Raw genomic sequence first — 6,868 nt, 5'->3', positions numbered from 1 at the left:
GCCGACAGTAAGGGATCTAGCTCTCAGATTCTGACCTTCGTTTGCTATTCGGCCCATCGTCCCCCTCTCCATAGTCCTGCTCATGTTTTCCCTTTGATGAATAGATTATTCTTTGAGACATTACTTCACCAACGAGCTGCATTCTTGTCAGTAAAAGGTGAATTTGGCAATGAGGTTAAATGTGATTACGGAAAAAAACCGAGTGGAAACGGTTTAACACAATAACGACGAAGTTGAGGGCAGACTGGATCAGCAGTCCATTGCCTGAACTTCTCAGTCACCTTATCTCCTATTTACTGCAACGTCAGACATCCATCCCCTACTTTTTCCATTCAAACAGAAATAATGTGCACGAAAGTCTACTTCACCGCTTGTTTTGCCCGTGCAACCAGATCGACAGTGATGAAAATGTGCCATGAGCTTTTTAAAGCAAACAGCCTTCCTTTACTTTCGGTGAGTGACTGCACGAGATGGTTGGTTTTGAGGCAGAATCAAAATAAAGAATGTAAAATTTCACGCGGCAAGTTAGCTGACCGCGGCAGGACTCGAACCTGCAATCTTTTGATAACATCACAGTTACAATCGAAGTCAGACGACTTATCCATTAGGCCACGCGGCTGCTGCTGCTGGCATGAAATTTGTTCTTTTTTTTTTTACTGAGAGCAAATTTGGGACAAGGGATCTTTCAAGGAGTGGATTTATGAAAATATGGGCATATTTTGAGTAATGAAACGTTACGCTGCGATATGGATGTGCACGGACACAGGCAACGTCAATGTAGCTTGATACACAACAGTTTAACAATCGGTTATCGCAACTGAAATCACACTCCTTTTAAAATATACAGGATGATCGCGATTATGAGAAAATACGTCTTAAAGGGGCAGTTGATGAACCGGAACTGACAACCATCCCGTTTGAACAGACACCGAATGATCCAGGACAGGAAGCACATCCATCTTACACAGCTGTAGAATGGGCCTTCACGGACAGCACTTCCCTTTCAAAAGATTAAAGTCGGATTTCTATCATTCCTGAAGGCAATTGTGCTGTGCGTGAGTGAGCGCGGATCTCAGGACCACGAGTGGCTGGGACGGTTTTTGAAGCCACAGGTGATTGACAGGCAGGAAGGACGGAGGGAAGTAAAATCAACCCAGACAAAAAGACAATTTAAAACATATATATATTTATCACAATAAGAAAATAAATAAATTTACAGTTTTATTGCAAAAAATTGAATTTAGTTTGATTTCAATAAAGAAATAATTATTTCTTAATCTATATGTTTTTGATTGAACGAAGGCTGTGCGACTGCTTGAAATCCACTGGAAATCAGGGCGTGCAGTCAGTAAATACACAAACACGAAAGCCCATGGTGTAAGACAAGCCACGAGCGAAGATGTGGGGAACAAAGGCGATCTTTTAAAGTCGCGAGTGCCTTTCTGCTGGATCTGACAGCAGCTGCGTGTGCTGTGAAAGAGCTCAAATGCAATAGAGCCCAGTGCCGGTAGAACAGAAAAGGCACATTTATTTTGAAAGTTAAAAAGTATGGAATGTATGTTAATATACGCATATATAAATATTAATACATATATTTATATAAACAAAGTCAGTCAGTCAGTCATGTCTTGTCTTGTCTTGATTTGATTTGTATTTGAAAATAAGGAGGAAAGAGCTCATCATGTCACAAAGCCCATCCGCAAGCTCTCGCTCAAATCGCTATGTTTCTAACTTATATAATTTGCCTTCTTTCAGATGTGGAACAGCAAAATCCCACAGCAGATTCTTCTCCTGTCAGGCAGTCCTCGAATGTGTGTTCAATCAAATCAGTGTGGCTTCAAGTTGCATGTAATGCATTTTTTCTCCCATGACATGAAATGCACAGTAAGATCGCGCAGCACGTTTGCACACACTCCCTCGCTACAGAAACACACCAACAAACTAAAATTCCTGCAACCTCCAAAGGCAGTTTTTGAAATTTGTAATTTAAAATCCGGGACAGACAGCACATTCCTTTTAAACAGATACATAATGATCCGATACTGATAGCAACCATTTTGGAGAGACAGAGAATGACCTCGGACAGACAGGACATCACCTTAAAAGCGGTACAGAAACACAGTGAACAAAAACAAAGAATTCTGTAAAACTCAGCTGGTCGTGAACATTCTGTGGATGAAGAACCCGGGCTCACGTTCAGTCAGATGATCATTCCGATATTTTAAGAAAAATGTAAAGTTTACAGATTTCTTCCACGAAAATAGCGCCTGGAAATAAATAGGCAGCGAGGAAGGACAAAAGGGAATGTCTGTGATACAGTGGAGCGTAGGAGTGATTGAATAATAAATGGCACAATGCGAAAAGGCAAAGTGGGTGGTAAGCGGGCAATAAAATAACAAAGGATGGACTAGAGCAGGTGTTAGTGGGAACAGCAGAACCATTAGCAGATAATGAGCGCGGCTTATGATCCGAGACGTTGAATCGAATGTTGAGGCCAGAACACAATAACATGCCTGGAATGTAGGGTCTGAACGCCTTTTAATCAGACCAGGCAGCTTGCCCACCCCGGATTGATTTCCTGTACGGTTTAAATTCGGCAGCCAAGGGACTAAATCCAAAGCCAGCTTCTCCCATCTTTTCAGCGCTGGAGAAACAGGACGCACTCATATTAAGGGCAGAGTCTGTTTCACGTTGAAGTTGAGATTGACGCTGAATGTATCCATATCCCAATGGAGGTGAGCTCATGCGTGCAGAACGGAAGATGGACTGATCAAGAATTGGCCAGAATCAAACACGGGTTTAGGTTGTCCAATGAGACACTGAGCCGAGCACATCTGAGATGCATGAACTTTACTCAGTTCGGTGAGTTTCACTTTGCTCCTGGGAATCTCCAGGATTTTTGGACGCTGTGTGAACAACGGCGCGCAATCAAACGTTTTAATTTGAAACATGTCGACCGGCTGAGAAGTGTTTTTTTGACTAAAAGTTGTCAGGGCTCGTCCGGGATTTGAACCCGGGACCTCTCGCATTTCAATTATTAAAACCCCTAAGCGAGAATCATACCCCTAGTCCAACGAGCCGCCGAGAGTAAGGGATCTAGCTCTCAGATTCTGACCTTCGTTTGCTATTCGGCCCATCGTCCCCCTCTCCATAGTCCTGCTCATGTTTTCCCTTTGATGAATAGATTATTCTTTGAGACATTACTTCACCAACGAGCTGCATTCTTGTCAGTAAAAGGTGAATTTGGCAATGAGGTTAAATGTGATTACGGAAAAAAACCGAGTGGAAACGGTTTAACACAATAACGACGAAGTTGAGGGCAGACTGGATCAGCAGTACATTGCCTGAACTTGTCAGTCACCTTATCTCCTATTTACTGCAACGTCAGACATCCATCCCCTACTTTTTCCATTCAAACAGAAATAATGTGCACGAAAGTCTACTTCACCGCTTGTTTTGCCCGTGCAACCAGATCGACAGTGATGAAAATGTGCCATGAGCTTTTTAAAGCAAACAGCCTTCCTTTACTTTCGGTGAGTGAATGCACGAGATGGTTGGTTTTGAGGCAGAATCAAAATAAAGAATGTAAAATTTCACGCGGCAAGTTAGCTGACCGCGGCAGGACTCGAACCTGCAATCTTTTGATAACATCACAGTTACAATCGAAGTCAGACGAACTATCCATTAGGCCACGCGGCTGCTGCTGCTGGCATGAAATTTGTTGTTTTTTTTATACTGAGAGCAAATTTGGGACAAGGGATTTTTCAAGGAGTGGATTTATGAAAATATGGGCATATTTTGAGTAATGAACCGTTACGCTGCGATATGGATGTGCACGGACACAGGCAACGTCAATGTAGCTTGATACACAACAGTTTAACAATCGGTTATAGCAACTGAAATCACACTCCTTTTAAAATATACAGGATGATCGCGATTATGAGAAAATACGTCTTAAAGGGGCAGTTGATGAACCGGAACTGACAACCATCCCGTTTGAACAGACACCGAATGATCCAGGACAGGAAGCACATCCATCTTACACACCTGTAGAATGGGCCTTCACGGACAGCACTTCCCTTTCAAAAGATTAAAGTCGGATTTCTATCATTCCTGAAGGCAATTGTGCTGTGCGTGAGTGAGCGCGGATCTCAGGACCACGAGTGGCTGGGACGGTTTTTGAAGCCACAGGTGATTGACAGGCAGGAAGGACGGAGGGAAGTAAAATCAACCCAGACAAAAAGACAATTTAAAACATATATATATTTATCACAATAAGAAAATAAATAAATTTACAGTTTTATTGCAAAAAATTGAATTTAGTTTGATTTCAATAAAGAAATAATTATTTCTTAATCTATATGTTTTTGATTGAACGAAGGCTGTGCGACTGCTTGAAATCCACTGGAAATCAGGGCGTGCAGTCAGTAAATACACAAACACGAAAGCCCATGGTGTAAGACAAGCCACGAGCGAAGATGTGGGGAACAAAGGCGATCTTTTAAAGTCGCGAGTGCCTTTCTGCTGGATCTGACAGCAGCTGCGTGTGCTGTGAAAGAGCTCAAATGCAATAGAGCCCAGTGCCGGTAGAACAGAAAAGGCACATTTATTTTGAAAGTTAAAAAGTATGGAATGTATGTTAATATACGCATATATAAATATTAATACATATATTTATATAAACAAAGTCAGTCAGTCAGTCATGTCTTGTCTTGTCTTGATTTGATTTGTATTTGAAAATAAGGAGGAAAGAGCTCATCATGTCACAAAGCCCATCCGCAAGCTCTCGCTCAAATCGCTATGTTTCTAACTTATATAATTTGCCTTCTTTCAGATGTGGAACAGCAAAATCCCACAGCAGATTCTTCTCCTGTCAGGCAGTCCTCGAATGTGTGTTCAATCAAATCAGTGTGGCTTCAAGTTGCATGTAATGCATTTTTTCTCCCATGACATGAAATGCACAGTAAGATCGCGCATAACGTTTGCACACACTCCCTCGCTACAGAAACACACCAACAAACTAAAATTCCTGCAACCTCCAAAGGCAGTTTTTGAAATTTGTAATTTAAAATCCGGGACAGACAGCACATTCCTTTTAAACAGATACATAATGATCCGATACTGATAGCAACCATTTTGGAGAGACAGAGAATGACCTCGGACAGACAGGACATCACCTTAAAAGCGATACAGAAACACAGTGAACAAAAACAAAGAATTCTGTAAAACTCAGCTGGTCGTGAACATTCTGTGGATGAAGAACCCGGGCTCACGTTCAGTCAGATGATCATTCCGATATTTTAAGAAAAATGTAAAGTTTACAGATTTCTTCCACGAAAATAGCGCCTGGAAAAAAATAGGCAGCGAGGAAGGACAAAAGGGAATGTCTGTGATACAGTGGAGCGTAGGAGTGATTGAATAATAAATGGCACAATGCGAAAAGGCAAAGTGGGTGGTAAGCGGGCAATAAAATAACAAAGGATGGACGAGAGCAGGTGTTAGTGGGAACAGCAGAACCATTAGCAGACAATGAGCGCGGCTTATGATCCGAGACGTTGAATCGAATGTTGAGGCCAGAACACAATAACATGCCTGGAATGTAGGGTCTGAACGCCTTTTAATCAGACCAGGCAGCTTGCCCACCCCGGATTGATTTCCTGTACGGTTTAAATTCGGCAGCCAAGGGACTAAATCCAAAGCCAGCTTCTCCCATCTTTTCAGCGCTGGAGAAACAGGACGCACTCATATTAAGGGCAGAGTCTGTTTCACGTTGAAGTTGAGATTGACGCTGAATGTATCCATATCCCAATGGAGGTGAGCTCATGCGTGCAGAACCGAAGATGGACTGATCAAGAATTGGCCAGAATCAAACACGGGTTTAGGTTGTCCAATGAGACACTGAGCCGAGCACATCTGAGATGCATGAACTTTACTCAGTTCGGTGAGTTTCACTTTGCTCCTGGGAATCTCCAGGATTTTTGGACGCTGTGTGAACAACGGCGCGCAATCAAACGTTTTAATTTGAAACATGTCGACCGGCTGAGAAGTGTTTTTTTGACTAAAAGTTGTCAGGGCTCGTCCGGGATTTGAACCCGGGACCTCTCGCATTTCAATTATTAAAACCCCTAAGCGAGAATCATACCCCTAGACCAACGAGCCGCCGACAGTAAGGGATCTAGCTCTCAGATTCTGACCTTCGTTTGCTATTCGGCCCATCGTCCCCCTCTCCATAGTCCTGCTCATGTTTTCCCTTTGATGAATAGATTATTCTTTGAGACATTACTTCACCAACGAGCTGCATTCTTGTCAGTAAAAGGTGAATTTGGCAATGTGGTTAAATATGATTACGGAAAAAAACCGAGTGGAAACGGTTTAACACAATAACGACGAAGTTGAGGGCAGACTGGATCAGCAGTCCATTGCCTGAACTTCTCAGTCACCTTATCTCCTATTTACTGCAACGTCAGACATCCATCCCCTACTTTTTCCATTCAAACAGAAATAATGTGCACGAAAGTCTACTTCACCGCTTGTTTTGCCCGTGCAACCAGATCGACAGTGATGAAAATGTGCCATGAGCTTTTTAAAGCAAACAGCCTTCCTTTACTTTCGGTGAGTGACTGCACGAGATGGTTGGTTTTGAGGCAGAATCAAAATAAAGAATGTAAAATTTCACGCGGCAAGTTAGCTGACCGCGGCAGGACTCGAACCTGCAATCTTTTGATAACATCACAGTTACAATCGAAGTCAGACGACTTATCCATTAGGCCACGCGGCTGCTGCTGCTGGCATGAAATTTGTTGTTTTTTTTATACTGAGAGCAAATTTGGGACAAGGGATCTTTCAAGGAGTGGATTTATGAAAATAT

The 6,868-nt window shown here is 42.5% G+C and overlaps 1 non-coding gene across 1 annotated transcript; it reads right to left on the bottom strand.

The window, feature by feature from the left end:
• Positions 1–6,071: 6,071 nt before the first annotated feature.
• trnap-agg (transfer RNA proline (anticodon AGG)) lies at positions 6,072–6,159 on the bottom strand. The gene is given in 2 exon segments: positions 6,072–6,107; positions 6,124–6,159. It is a non-coding gene; the product is annotated as a tRNA-Pro (tRNA).
• Between the last annotated feature and the right edge of the window lie 709 nt (positions 6,160–6,868).

The sequence above is a fragment of the Pristiophorus japonicus genome, unplaced genomic scaffold, assembly GCF_044704955.1.
Source record: "Pristiophorus japonicus isolate sPriJap1 unplaced genomic scaffold, sPriJap1.hap1 HAP1_SCAFFOLD_66, whole genome shotgun sequence".
Classification (NCBI taxonomy): Eukaryota; Metazoa; Chordata; class Chondrichthyes; family Pristiophoridae; genus Pristiophorus; species Pristiophorus japonicus.
This window is presented reverse-complemented; position numbering and strand designations above follow the sequence as displayed.